Source organism: Drosophila gunungcola, chromosome 3R (genome assembly GCF_025200985.1).
Source record: "Drosophila gunungcola strain Sukarami chromosome 3R, Dgunungcola_SK_2, whole genome shotgun sequence".
In the NCBI taxonomy this organism is placed as follows: domain Eukaryota; kingdom Metazoa; phylum Arthropoda; class Insecta; order Diptera; family Drosophilidae; genus Drosophila; species Drosophila gunungcola.
The window spans coordinates 11,440,539-11,454,159 of NC_069139.1; the positions used below are offsets into that span (position 1 = coordinate 11,440,539).

The 13,621-nt window shown below is 38.6% G+C and overlaps 1 protein-coding gene across 3 annotated transcripts in view; it reads right to left on the reverse strand.

Moving 5' to 3' along the window:
- LOC128252536 (trophoblast glycoprotein) overlaps window positions 1-13,621 on the reverse strand; it is a 41,552-nt gene that overhangs the window by 14,813 nt on the left and 13,118 nt on the right. For 2 of the 3 annotated variants that reach the window (XM_052980323.1, XM_052980332.1), the window contains one exon: window positions 149-216. The exons of the other annotated variant lie outside the window; for it this stretch is intronic. The gene's annotated coding sequence lies outside the window, so the exon portion shown is untranslated. The remainder of the gene's footprint in view (window positions 1-148; window positions 217-13,621) is intronic. 3 annotated transcript variants of the gene reach the window in all.

Sequence of the window (13,621 nt, forward strand, 5' to 3'; positions counted from 1 at the left end):
CCCTACGCTTTCCGAAAAGTTGTGTAATTGAAATTGCGGATGTGGTTAGGGTAAGCACTGCAAATGACTTTCTGTTTGCAGTTTTCGCTTTTTGTTTCGCCCTCTGTTTTAAACTTGTTTACGTACTCGCGCTGCATTTCAAACTTACCTCAAATGATTTATTTATTCGCTGGCTTGTTTGCTGATTTGTTTGGAATTCACTTAGGCGTCAAAGTTCTGCAATGGGAATAATTGAGAAAAAGTTATTAGTGGCTCATGATGAGCAATTCGAGAAATAATTCATTATATTTAACCATATTGTGGTAAAATTTTACACCGAAATTCTTTTTTTTTTAGTTAACAGATATTCAATTAAAATCATTTCAAGATTCCGCAAATGCTTATTAAACATGTTTCATGGGCGCTGAGCTTGGTTGACCAAAGTCTGTTTTCATTTAATAAATATTTCGGTTTCTTGGTTCCAATTTGCCTCTCACGAACGAGGGCCGACAAGCCACTGTCAAGCCACTTAATTATATCCTCGATAGATGGTCCACTGGCTTTGTCATATTCTGATGACTCAATCTCGAGTGCGATCAACCCATTTATTGCATAAATCTCTATGCAGTCCCTTCAACTGCAGCAGTGTCAAGCTTGGGTTGGTCCAAACGGGGGCCTCGAGAAGCTCCCATAGTCTGTCGGCCACATGACGTATGCGCAATATGCCCTCAACTCGACAGAGGACTTAATTTAAAGCCGCTTTCATCAACAGTTCCCAGGTCCGAAGCTCAATTTCTGTTCGGTAGCAAACAAAATAAAACTTCAAATCTGCAACCAGACACCCCCACTCCCACCACAACCTCCTTCCTGTCTGGATTTAATTACGGCTTTACAAAGGCAGCCAGACAGATGGACAATTAGTGTCGGCCATGAATTATGAGCTTTTGGCTTTTATTTTATTTTTTTTGCCCTTCCTCGGGTTAAGTAAATCATGGTCGGCAGGAGTCGTACTCGGGGCTCATAAAATCACTTTAAACAATAGCTGGAGAGCGGGCGGGAAAGGAGCATTATGCCAGGCAGGGCCAACAAATGTGTAGTTAACTATTATGGCTGCCAAAAGTCAGAGCGTATGCTGAGTAGAACTGAACTTTTGTGCTTCATTTCCGTTTCCGGTTGTGACTGCACATATGCAAAGCATACCCGGCGAGGGGTGGAAATTTCGGCAGCATATGGATAATGGCAAAACGTGCCGAAAGCCAAAAAGTTTATGAGAAGCAAAGACAATGTCAGGAGCGGGGGCGGCTGGTTAGGGAGAAGGCGTGGCCCCAAGAGCAGCTCGTTTGTTTTGACTTTCAATTGGACTGCTTTTCTCCAGGCCCGAGACTTCTTGGCCTACTGTTGCTCCTGCTCCTTTTTAGTATGCCATATTTTCTTCCGCCATGGTAGAACTTTTAGCAATTTGTTTGGCGCTGCTTGGATCGCTTGTGAAAGCTTTATTTTTGCAAATATAAATGCAAATACAGTGTAGTTAAGGAGAAGAGTGCAGCCATTGCAGGCAAACACAATGAGCTTTTTTAATGCTTAGTTGTATGAGTTTATCTTAGAAGATCAATATATTTAAGCGGTTGAAAAAACTGCTTAAAAACTTAAAACCGGATCAAAAAATTTAAAATTTATTATCATCAGATGGTAATCATAATAAACTCTCGTATATTATTTGTAAATCAGAATCATTATCTCGTTTACATAAATATTTGCTCAAACCAGCAGTAATAATGTTCCTATAAAAATGAAATAAAGAAGAAGAAACAACAAGGAGAAACAATCCAGACAAAAAATCCCACAGTTTAGTCTGTTTAGATGTTTCTATTGCATAGAACTGAAGACTTTTTTCCCAACCGTTTCTTGTCCTGTCCATTCTTGTATTTGTCCATCTTGTTAACCTTTCTCTTTACCCTTTCCTCCTCCTCCATTGTGATGCTATACAACCAGTCGACTTGTCGGCCCAATATCTTATAAAGAAGTCTGACAAAACAAGGCAAAAATCTAGAATGGTTCTGGCCTTAAAATTGTGGGTCAATTGTCGTTGTCGTTGCTGTTGTTCGTGTTTCACATTGCTTTATCTGCTGCTCATTCTGCATTTTTAGATATATTTATGCACATTTCCATGGTATTTTATGTGACAGGCAAAGCAACTCTGAAATGGGAAAAGTTTTACATTTGCCAAAGTGAAGTGAATGACAAAGTGAAAATTTATTCTACATATATATGATCAATATTTGTGGGAAAATTAAATTTTCAACTTTCGTTAGATGTCTTTAAGTCAAATTTTTTTAAAGTTATATGGTTTTTGGGCAAAAGCAGGATTTTATAAAGTATAAATGGGCCTTTTTAATAAATTAGTTGAGTGGGAACTATGGAAATGCAAAGTTCTTCTTTAAAAACAGAACTGGAGAAAAAGCTAATTACCCTGAAGCTTCTCATTTCGAATAACTAGGGGGACATAATTGAATTGAAATGCGAAGCTAAAGAACATCTTTCTGTTTTGAACACAACTCAACTGTTTGTCGTCAGGCTCCCTCCATGGAATAAAAAGCTGATTGGAGGAACAAAACTTATTTTCCCGTCTTCTAATTCCATACAAAAATTCCCAGTGGCCGGGTGTCAAAATCAGGCCGAATCTCCCTTCTGGCCCGAAACAGGAGAAAGGCGCCGACAACAATGAATGGATATTTCTGCAGCTGACATGTGTAGAACAGAAAGAGAGGGAAGTCAGCACGTGAGACAGGGACAGCGACAGACACAGACACACTGACAACGTGTTCCATCAACCGCACAACAAAAGACAACAACAACAGCAGCATCAGGGGCCTCAACAATAACCCGTTGAAGATGGAGATGAAGAAGGATTTATTGTCGGTGGACCGAGAGCATCGTAATGCACATGTTCGAGGGGGTTGAGCGGGGCCCAAGACCTTGAGGGGATGGTCGATGTCAGAAGTCTTGGCTATCAAAAGATTAAATCAAATTGGAGACCCCAAGGCAACAAAATGTTGCCTACATTTGAGCGTCAGTGAAAGAGTTTTGAAATGGAAATTCCAAATTCGAGGAAGAATTTATAAAATGCTTTCAGGACATTAGAAAAGAGGCTAAAGTGTTTTATACAAATATTAATGTGTATTAAAACTACTCAGAATATGGAACATTTAATTAAGTTATTTCAGTTGCAAGAATAATGACTTTGAAATAACAAGTCTTTAACTTCTTAAAACTGGTACTCAGACTTATACACATCTTAAATGTGGGAGCATTTTCTAATCATGAGCTGTGTGAATATGTGCCTTTCACCCACACAGATACTCAGACATCTAATTCCGGCCAATTCAAATTTGCCAACTCATCAGCCAAATCTCTCTGCTTATCTGCCTTCCTGTTGCTGCTCCTTTTACTCCAGCCCTATGGGATTACTGCGCTTGCGGGCTGTCATTCAATTAAGTCATCATCGCCATGCATCTTGGCAGCGTTTAACACGCAAGTAACTCCCTGCCACCAAAAATACCCCGCTTAAACCCATAGCCACTTGTCGAACATGATAAATTTGTGGGAAAATGCCAGTTGGTTCGGTGCAAAAAAAAAATACTGCCCCTTTTTTTGGGGGTATATTTCGTAGCTTTAGATGTTATTGCAATTTTAGCACCACCTCTTCGTCCCGCGAGCTGCGTTAATTTTGCGCCAGCTGTCAAATGTCAAAATGTCAAGTGAAACAAAATTTTCGCATCATGAGAAATGCATGTCAGAGTCACACAAAGTCTCCATGGAGCGCGGGCGGGACAAGAGGGTGTGTGTGTGGGTGTGGGTGTGGGGCAACAGTCTGCTACCACCCACCTAGACTGCATAGTCTTGTTGCCACCCCCCGGAACCGCCAATGGAGTGGTTGCCTGGTTGGAATCGTTATCGAGTTACCCAACCAGAGCTCGCTTCATCATCATCAAACGGAGCGTGGTAGGGTGCTGGGGGGTCGTGCAGGGTTAAGGGGGCTGGGAAGGGTTAAAAGGAGGCTAAGCGAAGGGCTCGGGGGGGAGAGGTCGGATGGCAGGCGGTTGAGCAGCATCAACATCATGATAATGCCCATTATTAGCAGTGGCAAAGCATTTGCATGCATTTTAGAATTTGTATATTCCGCCAACGCTGCTACATTTCTCCACTGCTTATTACACCAAGCTACAGGAAAATTGCATTTAGTAAACAAACATTTTTATTTCTTTAAAATAAGAATTTGGTGCTACAAATTAAATGTTGATTAGATAATGGTGGGGGAATCAATTTTTCCTTGTTTACAAATCAATTTCAATTACAAACGTTATTGAACTTTGACACTTATTGGTTGATTAAATACGTTAAAAAACTATCCTTACTATCAAAAGTCAGATTAACATCTGACTTCAAAATTATAATCTTGTTTTTGTTGGTAAGTGTCATGGCTGGAAAGGCGAAAAGTTGCGTGCCAGTGGTGCTCTGCGCATCTGCGGTGGGACAGAGTGAGCCACAGACAGTGGCCCACGAAAACAGATACCACTCTGCCAGGTCCTGCTCTTCTCTCTCCGCTCGGATCCTCGAAACGGAACCGATTTATGCGCACATTATAAGCAATTACACGGCCAAGCCAGCTGGGAACTGGCAACTGGCATCAGTTCCATTGCCACTTCTGCGCACATTCAGAGCCACAGCCACATCCCCACAGTCAACTCCCATATCCATTTCGATAACTATTTTGGGCGCTAATTGAATCAGCGACTCTTGACGTGAGTATCCCCCCTCCCCGGAGGTAAGAAGATGATTTGATTTGCAGCTCAAGTGTTTCAAAAAAGAAGCCAGTGTCTCGCTCTGGATATGCATATGCATGAGCATAAAAGTGCAGCTCTACCAGCTAAAATTAGACAAATTATGACCGTATGGGTGCATTTTATCGGATATTATTGGAATTGTTTGCTCTCATTGTGTATTTCAAAAACATTAGACTTGATTTAATTTACTAAACTGGTTAAAGTGAATAATTTCTCACAAAATTCGTGTAACGCACGTTTGGTTGATGGACTTTAATATCAAAACAATATTATTTTGTGCACCTACGGTCCACCCTAATATACATATTAGTATATCTGCTTACGTAAACCTTGATCAAGTCGGCCTGTGTGCGGTTTGTGTGCCATCCGACACTTTGAGTGGCGACAGGCCCAGGGCTAAATCAATGCAAATGGGAATGGAATGGAACCGACAGGCCATCTCAGCCTCCTTATTTACCTCCGCCCCTGACTTGATCCCTTCTCGCAGGCATTTCAACCGGGAGGTGGTGTAATTAAATTTCACCTGCCTTGAGCCGTGCGAAGGTAGTCAGTCAACGACGTAATGGAGTCGGATCTGCATGAAATTGCTCATCAAACGATTTGCCGAAGGGAAGATCCACTTAATGCTCTTACTACCAAATCTCTGCTGTGGGCCAAAGTTTAAATGGATTTCCGTACAGCTATGTCCAGCTAATTGCACCAACTTCACTCCATACACAGTTAATTACCTTTCAATACGTTTGTGGGGCAAAGGAATATTACTTGCAATTACTCAATCATGCAATCAATAAGTAAAAGGAGGAAAATGCTAAAGGTCAAAGGCCAAAGGAAAATGACCACAATAGTTAAAAGAGAGAAAATAAAATATAAAATTTACAAAGATCAAGCAAAACAAATATTTAAGTAAGAATGTGAAATGCCCTTTTGCAGAGACGTTGTTTAAATAGATTTATTTTTATTAGTAAATAACAAGGATAGCTTTTCAGAGTTAAAAAAAGAAAGTCTACTTATAATATTTCAGTGGCTTTCTTAAGTTTACAGAAAAAGTATTGTCTAAAATTGTAATTAGTTTTTACTACTCTATGATTAAAGAGAGTAAGTTAGTTTATTAAACAATTCCATTTTTCTGGCATACTTTTAATTTCAGAGTATTCAAATCGGACCGAAGGTAAACTTTACTCTGGGGCTTAATTAATTTCGTATGCCTTGTCGTAATACTTTTTCCATTTGAAGCTTTCCCATTTTTTTACTTTTTATTTTTCTTCCTTTCTTGACATCTTTTCCTTGTGATATTGACATCGAAGGAACTGCCTGAGGAGTGGGTCGAAAAGTGGAAGGCGCAAAGAGCTGGTAGTCGAGAATAATCAACGCACTCATTGAAAAATGCAGCGCGACATTTCCGCTGCCGCTGGCAAGGCGAAACAGAGTTGGAATACAAAGGGGGAGGTGGGAGAGTCAGCTGGATTCTGCTTCATGGATGTCGCCCTGAAGGTGTCGCCCTCGTCTACCGCTTCCCTTCCCCCATTTCTACCTCTGGCTCTGGTTTGCCCCTTCACCTTACAACCTCTGTATACCTATGCTTTCCCGCCCCCCACTTTCATGGTCTGTGCTTTGTGCCTTGGGCGGCGTGTCGGCTGCGTGATTTATGTCACACGAAATGCAAATACATGAGTAAACATGCAAGCCACGGCACGGACATATATACACATCCACATATGTAGGTATGTATATAAGGACACTGGAAAAAATTGTGCTCTCAATCTATTTATTGTAAATTTCTTTATTGAAATATTAGAAAAAAGTGTGTGAAATTCAAGGATCATAATCATAAGAATGGTCAACAAGATAAGTTTGAAATTAAATATTAAAAATTCAAACTTGTGTTTTCGAGTGCATGAATAGAGAATCATCCATATGCATACCCACATATATTTATATAGTGGGAATGGTTATGGAAATGCGGATTGGAGTGGGAATGGGAATGAGAGTTGGCCGTCTAACACAAACTGGAGACCAAAACATTTCACGTTCCTCAAATAAACTGCACACGAGCGGATTAAAAGGGGAGTGGCGGGCGGAAGATTGTCGGGCATTTTGACAGTTGGCAGAACATTCTTTCTAATAAATTTATGCGACATGCGATATGCACTAGGATAGTGGTCTTAGGGAGGGGGGATAGTCGCCACGGAAATTCTGAAGGCAGACAAGTGAAATTTAACTGTTATGCACGCGTTGCTAAAAATGCGACTCAAAAGCACATTGTTTGTAAATCTGTTGCAGCCACTTGTTAGTATTATATTCGAATTAAATTGTTTTTTGTTCAATTTACACATTGTGAAATTTTTATTGAACACTTTCATATTTTCTTTTGCAGTTTAATCATATCTTTTTCAAACATAATAAGTAAATACTCAATCCATTTAATGAAAATTAGAAGAATTAAAACAGTTTTTAGCCGAGCTTGACAATGGTTGTTTAGAATTTGCATGAAGTTATATTAAGATAACGATAAAATTTATTAATCAATGGCCAATATTTACAGTCTTTACCCATGTTAAGGACTATTAAATTAATTTTATTTTTCAAACAAATTTAAGCATACTTTTCACTTACCAAACTCACTAGTTTAAAAGTACAACAAGTACAAGCAAAAATATTAATTGGATTTTATCACTTAATTATAAAACATTAACCAACGGCAGTGCGCAAGTCAAAGAATGCAATTATAATTAACGGGTTTTCTGATTGATTCTCACTTCGGTGGGTTAAATTGATATGGAATTTAAACTTACTTAAATGCATATTTTCACATTTTGAAATGAGTTTAACCCGTGTATGTATGCACAAGTACATAACATGTGACACATGGCCAAGTGTTATAATCTACTAATGAGCGCAACAAAAAGTAAATCAAATATTCAGCTTTAATGTATTTTTAATGTGCTCAGCTGAGATGAAATGTTCGGTTGAATGAATGAATGACTGGCTGACTGATTGATTGCGACATTTTAATGAGGCCCATTGGCAATTCGCTCTAAATTCGCATTATGCAACCGAACTTGCACCTGTTTCATCTCCCCTACTCGCTTGAAGGCTTCCTCTTTCAGCTTTTGATTTAACATGCATCGCTGGCCCAGAATTTGGTTCAATCATTTTTAAAAGCTCGCAGCGAGAAGAATTTGTACCGAGCGTCGGGGCCTTTTCTGAAAACTGATAACAATCTAGTTGCTAGCCGTCTTCCCTCTCCTTCTGACACACTCTATCTTGCTCACTCGCATGCTTTCGGACGGCGAATGAAAGGGGCGCCGAAATGAAAGGGGCGAGTGAAATGCAGAGGTGGAAATAAGACAAGACAAACAAAGTCAGACAGTGGAAAAATGCTGAGGTGGCCCCACAGCACGAACACATAAACACCAAGTAATCGTTGCCGCACATGCATCTACACTGCGAATAAAGTGTGTGGAAAGTTAACAGGTATTTAAAAAAAAGTGTTCTGATAAATAGTTGAGTAATTCCACTTCTGATGTACTTAGTAAGGGGAATAGATTCGGTGAACTGTTCATTGCAAAATATAGTGTTGCAAAGTTTATCCTAGTGCAGAAGTTTTAACCTAGCTCGATTTTATACACAAATTGTTTTAAGTGTATTTCCACTGCTTGTGTTGTTGTGGCTGTGGCTGCTTTGCTTTTGTGCGGTTGTGTGACGAAGAGCGAGCTGTAGCATACTGCAAATCGTGTCAATGACATTTGGTGACACACACACCAATGCACGGCGACGCATACAGACATTCACATGCGTATATATATATAGAGGTAGATTCATGTGGCAGAAGAATGGAAAAGAAAGGCCGATACAAGAAATTGCTTTACAACAACGACAACGAGGAGCTCTGGTTTTCTTGCCTAACCATTTAAGTGGGCGTGTGTTGCGCCTGTCACAGGGAAAAGGGAGCAGGTCGGATGGGAGGCAATATCGTAGGGACTAAAGAACATATTTTACGGTTAGATGTGCTTCGCGGCTGCTATTAATAGAATCGCTTTTGGGTCATTACGTTGCTTTTGTTGCTTTGTCGCTATAGCACTTTGTTGCACATTGGTTCTTGGTCAGGAAATTAATGCAGGTGAGATGTGGTAAGCGGTACACGAAAAGATAATCTCATTTCGGTTTTGAATTAAGGTCAACTATTTAAATGTTCTATTAGAAATAGAAAATTCACTCTATGTAAGATGAGACAGGGAATAAAACCCTCCAATATAAACTATTTATGTATTGTATATACATATGTAAGATGCTTATTTATTTGATTACAGCCAACTTAGCGTGGGATAAAATAAAAAATGTTTATTGCTGATTGTGTGCTGACTTTTGAGATGGCTGGATTTTATTAATATCACCATAAGTAATATGGGATTTAAATATTTATTATCTTCTACATCACCCCATAAAACTTAGAAAGATATATTTCCAGCATCTGACCTATTTTTAGTTTATTTCTATATCAACCAGGTCATAGAAAACTATTTTAGAAAATTAACGCAGTATTAAAAACCTATTATAATTATGTACCAACTACTTTATCCATCTACTAATATTTGTCGTTCGTGATTGCATTAGTTACACCAATTTCTGTATATGCAGCGAATTGAATACGTTTAATTAACTAAGCAAATAAGTATTCCATGACGATGTGTAGGCAAATGCTTCAATCAATTCAAGTCCGCTGCCATTAATGGTATTGTCATTCACCTTTCGTCCTGTCAATTTTCGCTTCCATTTCAATTATTTTTTATTCCAGTTCGCATCGATCCAGCCAGCTTGGTCCGAAATGCAAACTGAATTGGTCAAATAACCATCCGCCCCGTGGTCCAAGCCTCTCTTATTGGCTGGAATATATAATGCGGAACAATTCAATTTCGAATTTTTTCTTGTTTGTTCCTAGCTCCACTTTTTGCCTGTTGCCATATAATATTATTTTGTGCTCTCTTTCGGTTTCACCATCTTTTTTTGGTGGCCATTTAGACGACCGCAATGGTTGCCCCTGTAGCCCCCCACTTACATGCCCAATTCAACGTCATTTAAAGTTAAAAGCCATGAAAATCAACACATAACAAACCAAAATCGAGGTAGGAATAAAGTTTTGCGGCTTTGCGGAAATTGTAATTTAAAACTACGCCCCTGCCGTATTGTTCTCCTTCGTTCAGTTGTTGTGGTGCCCGCTCTAGTATTTTATTCACTTTGGTCCATATATATTTAATTTCATTACCAGCGTTTTTTTTCATTGTTAGCGTCATTGAGAGTTCATAGAATAGCATTTCAAACATATAAATGAAATGCAAATAAAGCGCGAACCAGAAGGGCGAACGGAGGTAGAAAGTAGCACTAATCAACAGGCGACGTAATAAACAAAGATAAAAAGTTTCTAACAAAAAAAGCTCTCGACTAGAAAATTCTCTGCATATAAAAGCAAACTGTATTGTTGTTATGTTCAAAAAAAATTATTATATTATACAATGTTTATAGGTATATAAACAGCAGGAAAATATTTCAAAGTTTAAAATTTTTCGCAAATAAATCGTTAAGTCGTCCGAGTAAAATTGTATATTGAAATGCATCTTAAATTTAAAAGTCGCAAAAATCGTTTAATTTTATTTTTGTATATCGGTAGTAATGGCATGCAATTTCAATATTGAACTTAAACATTCATCAAACGTTTCCAATTCTCTTTGTGAAATGCAGACCGATGACATCCGGTGATGTAATCATATGCTCATATGCCGCAATTTAATTGCACTCCAATTTACAGAGGGTATTCGCAAAAAACAAACAATTAAATGCATTTAACACAGGTGTAGTTCAACCGCAGATGAAATTTAAACTACTTTTCGTACATTATGCGCTAAATATGCATATACATAGTCCATACTATATTTAAAGCTTTAAAACTGGAGTCAACTGGAGTTTGTAGAGAACTCTGGTTTTTCCGCTTGCAATTTGGCAATTTTTAGCGCCAATTACCAATGTCATTCGTCACTCTTGTTGGACGGGAAAACTAGAATTGCTACGAAATATGCTTTTACTGCTGTCGCCATCTCCCTTGCTCCCCCGTCTCCCTCCCTCTCGTATGCTCCCTTGTCTGGCTTGAGCTTATTTAAGCATTCTGCTTATATATTATTTCTGTTGCGGACAAACTCGGCCAACTGACAGCCGACAAGGCAATGTGTCAACCCAAAGGAGCCCAGACATAAAGGAGGCGAAACGGGCCGAAACAGCATGGAGAAGCAGCCCAAATGAAAAACAGGGAGTCCTGGAGTCGAGATGCAGCTTCTAGGGCCTTTTCTCATAGCCGAGTGGGCTTCCAAAAGTTGACAACTTCTTTTCTGTTAGCGGTGACTCCTGAAATTAGTTTGGCCTTAAATATGCAAACTTGCAAATGGATAGGAATGGAAATTGGACAAGAGATGTTAGAGGGTAAGTTCGGGCCAAAGGAAATAGCAAGAAAGAAATTTGTAGGTTAAGAAAAAGTAGCGTTTAGCTAAGGAAGTTAACAAAAAAAATAACACTCTAGTTTAATTTGTTATTGTTGAGAATGCTGCCGAAAGAAAAAATATTTTTCTTTACTTTAATGAATTATATGATAGTTGTGATACGAGCCATCACTAGACAATACACAGTTTCATTTAAATTACCTCTTGGGCTTTTTTTAAGTTAAATTTATCTATTCTTTATATAAATTAATTTCACAGACAAAACATGGTCATTTTATTAAAACTTTAATTTAAGTCTCTTGGTGAAAGACTATTTTGGTTTTTGCTGAGATTGATGGGAAACAACTGAATTCTCGATAAACTAAAATTATAGAGACTACCAAAAATCAGTTGTTTTCCATCAATCTTTACAAAAAAACAGAACAGACTGACACATCACCCTGCCGGTTTTCCTGACTTTAGCACACCACTTGACAAGCAATTCCCTCGCTTTATCAGAGGCCAAATCAACTACAATTCATCACCAACTGGATGACATAAAACAACTCTGCTATATCCACCAAACACCGTCAAACCCCCTCCATTCTGCGGAAAATTTCCCTCTCGGCGAACTTTGGCCTGCATAATTAATGAATTTACACATGCATAATTATAATTACTAGCAGCCAACAGCGACTAACTGCCAACTAACATTGCCCAGGGAAGTGCGGGAGACGGGAGACGGGATGGTTGATAAAGTCGGAATTGCTCTGAGGAAACAACAGTAACAATAACAAAAAACAGCAAGCACAACTTCATCGAAAATTCAAACCAATTGGCAATTTGCGAGCCGCCTTTTTGTACTCAAAACCCCAAGCCCCTTTTTTTTTGCACTGAAAGCACGTTAATTAGCTGTTCGTAGGGTAGAGAGGAGTGGGTTTTGGTTTTAAGGGCGTGTAACTGTATAAAATTGCTGCAAATTGTTCAAACAGGGCCCAGACGAACAAAAACGGAAACACCAAGCGGAAATAGCACAAAAAAAAAATCTTTTTAAATTTTTTATTTTTAAGTTTGACTTTGTATTGTCAACCATTTTAAACATTTTTTTTTTCATTTATTAAAATTAAGAAGTTATAAATATATTAAAAGAAAATAAGAACGAGTAACCAATAAAATATTTATTTTTTAAGTATTTTGTATTTAATTATTTTAAACAAATTAACAAGTTAATGAAAAAAAATTAATATAATGAATGGTATTAGTTAAAATAATTACATGCTAGTCTTAAAATTTTTATAATGAGTTTAAGAGATTTTAGAGGATTTTTTTAAATGAAAAAATTTTCTTCTGTGTGAAAACATTGGACTTAGTCACGCCCCTTCGCCCCTTTTTTTGGCCTAGCTTGATTACTGAATAATTGAGTGCTGCGTATAATGAAATTCGTATTCAAAATTCGTCGTCATTCAGTTGCCGCCGCTGAATCAGAATCAGACTAAATGTTTGTCGAGCCAAGGGACTGATGGTGGGGGTGGTGGTGGGTGTGTAAGGGAGGGGGTGGCAGGTGTGGTCGGGGGTGGTCGGGGGTTCTTTCAAAGGTGAGTAAGTGCGTTTGTGTGTGCGTTCCTGTGTCTGTGTTTGGTTTGCGTAGCCGACTTGCATACGTAATGCTCTTCCTCCCTTTCAACAACTCCCTAACGCTATGCCACCCTCTGTTGCCATGAAAACGCCCCCCTCGCCGTCATCATCGCAACATCATTCAACGCTTTTATAGCCATTCAACTTGACGCATCCGTTCTGGCCAAACTTTTTGGCCTGGGCCACAGCTGAATGGGCCACGAGGCCATGAGCCAAGTTCCATGAGCTGCTGTTGCCGCTAACGAGTGGGTGGTTTAAGAGGTTTCACTCAGCAAGACAACGGAATATTCCAACGAAACAACATTTGATATCACTTTGATATCAATTAATGTTGCTTAGCTACCAAAATAAGCTGGTATTGGTTATTAGGAGAATAAATTGGAATTTAAAATATCTACCTTTTTTAAGCTTTACATCTTTTTAATTAGAAAAAATGTGAATAAATGGAATATAAATATTGTTCTTGTCCTTAAGTAATAAAATAATTTTATTGTTTTGACAAAGTAACTATATATATTATATTTTTAAAAGATATATAACTTCGAACCTAACATATTGACAAAAAATGGCTTTAAACCATAAATTCGAATAGTTTTTTATTTTTTCACCCGTTTTAATATAATGGCAACCCTCTCTGGGGGGCTAAAAGGGAACCGCAGCTCGGTTTTTGGGGCAGGGGCATGGGACTAGGCCAGGGAA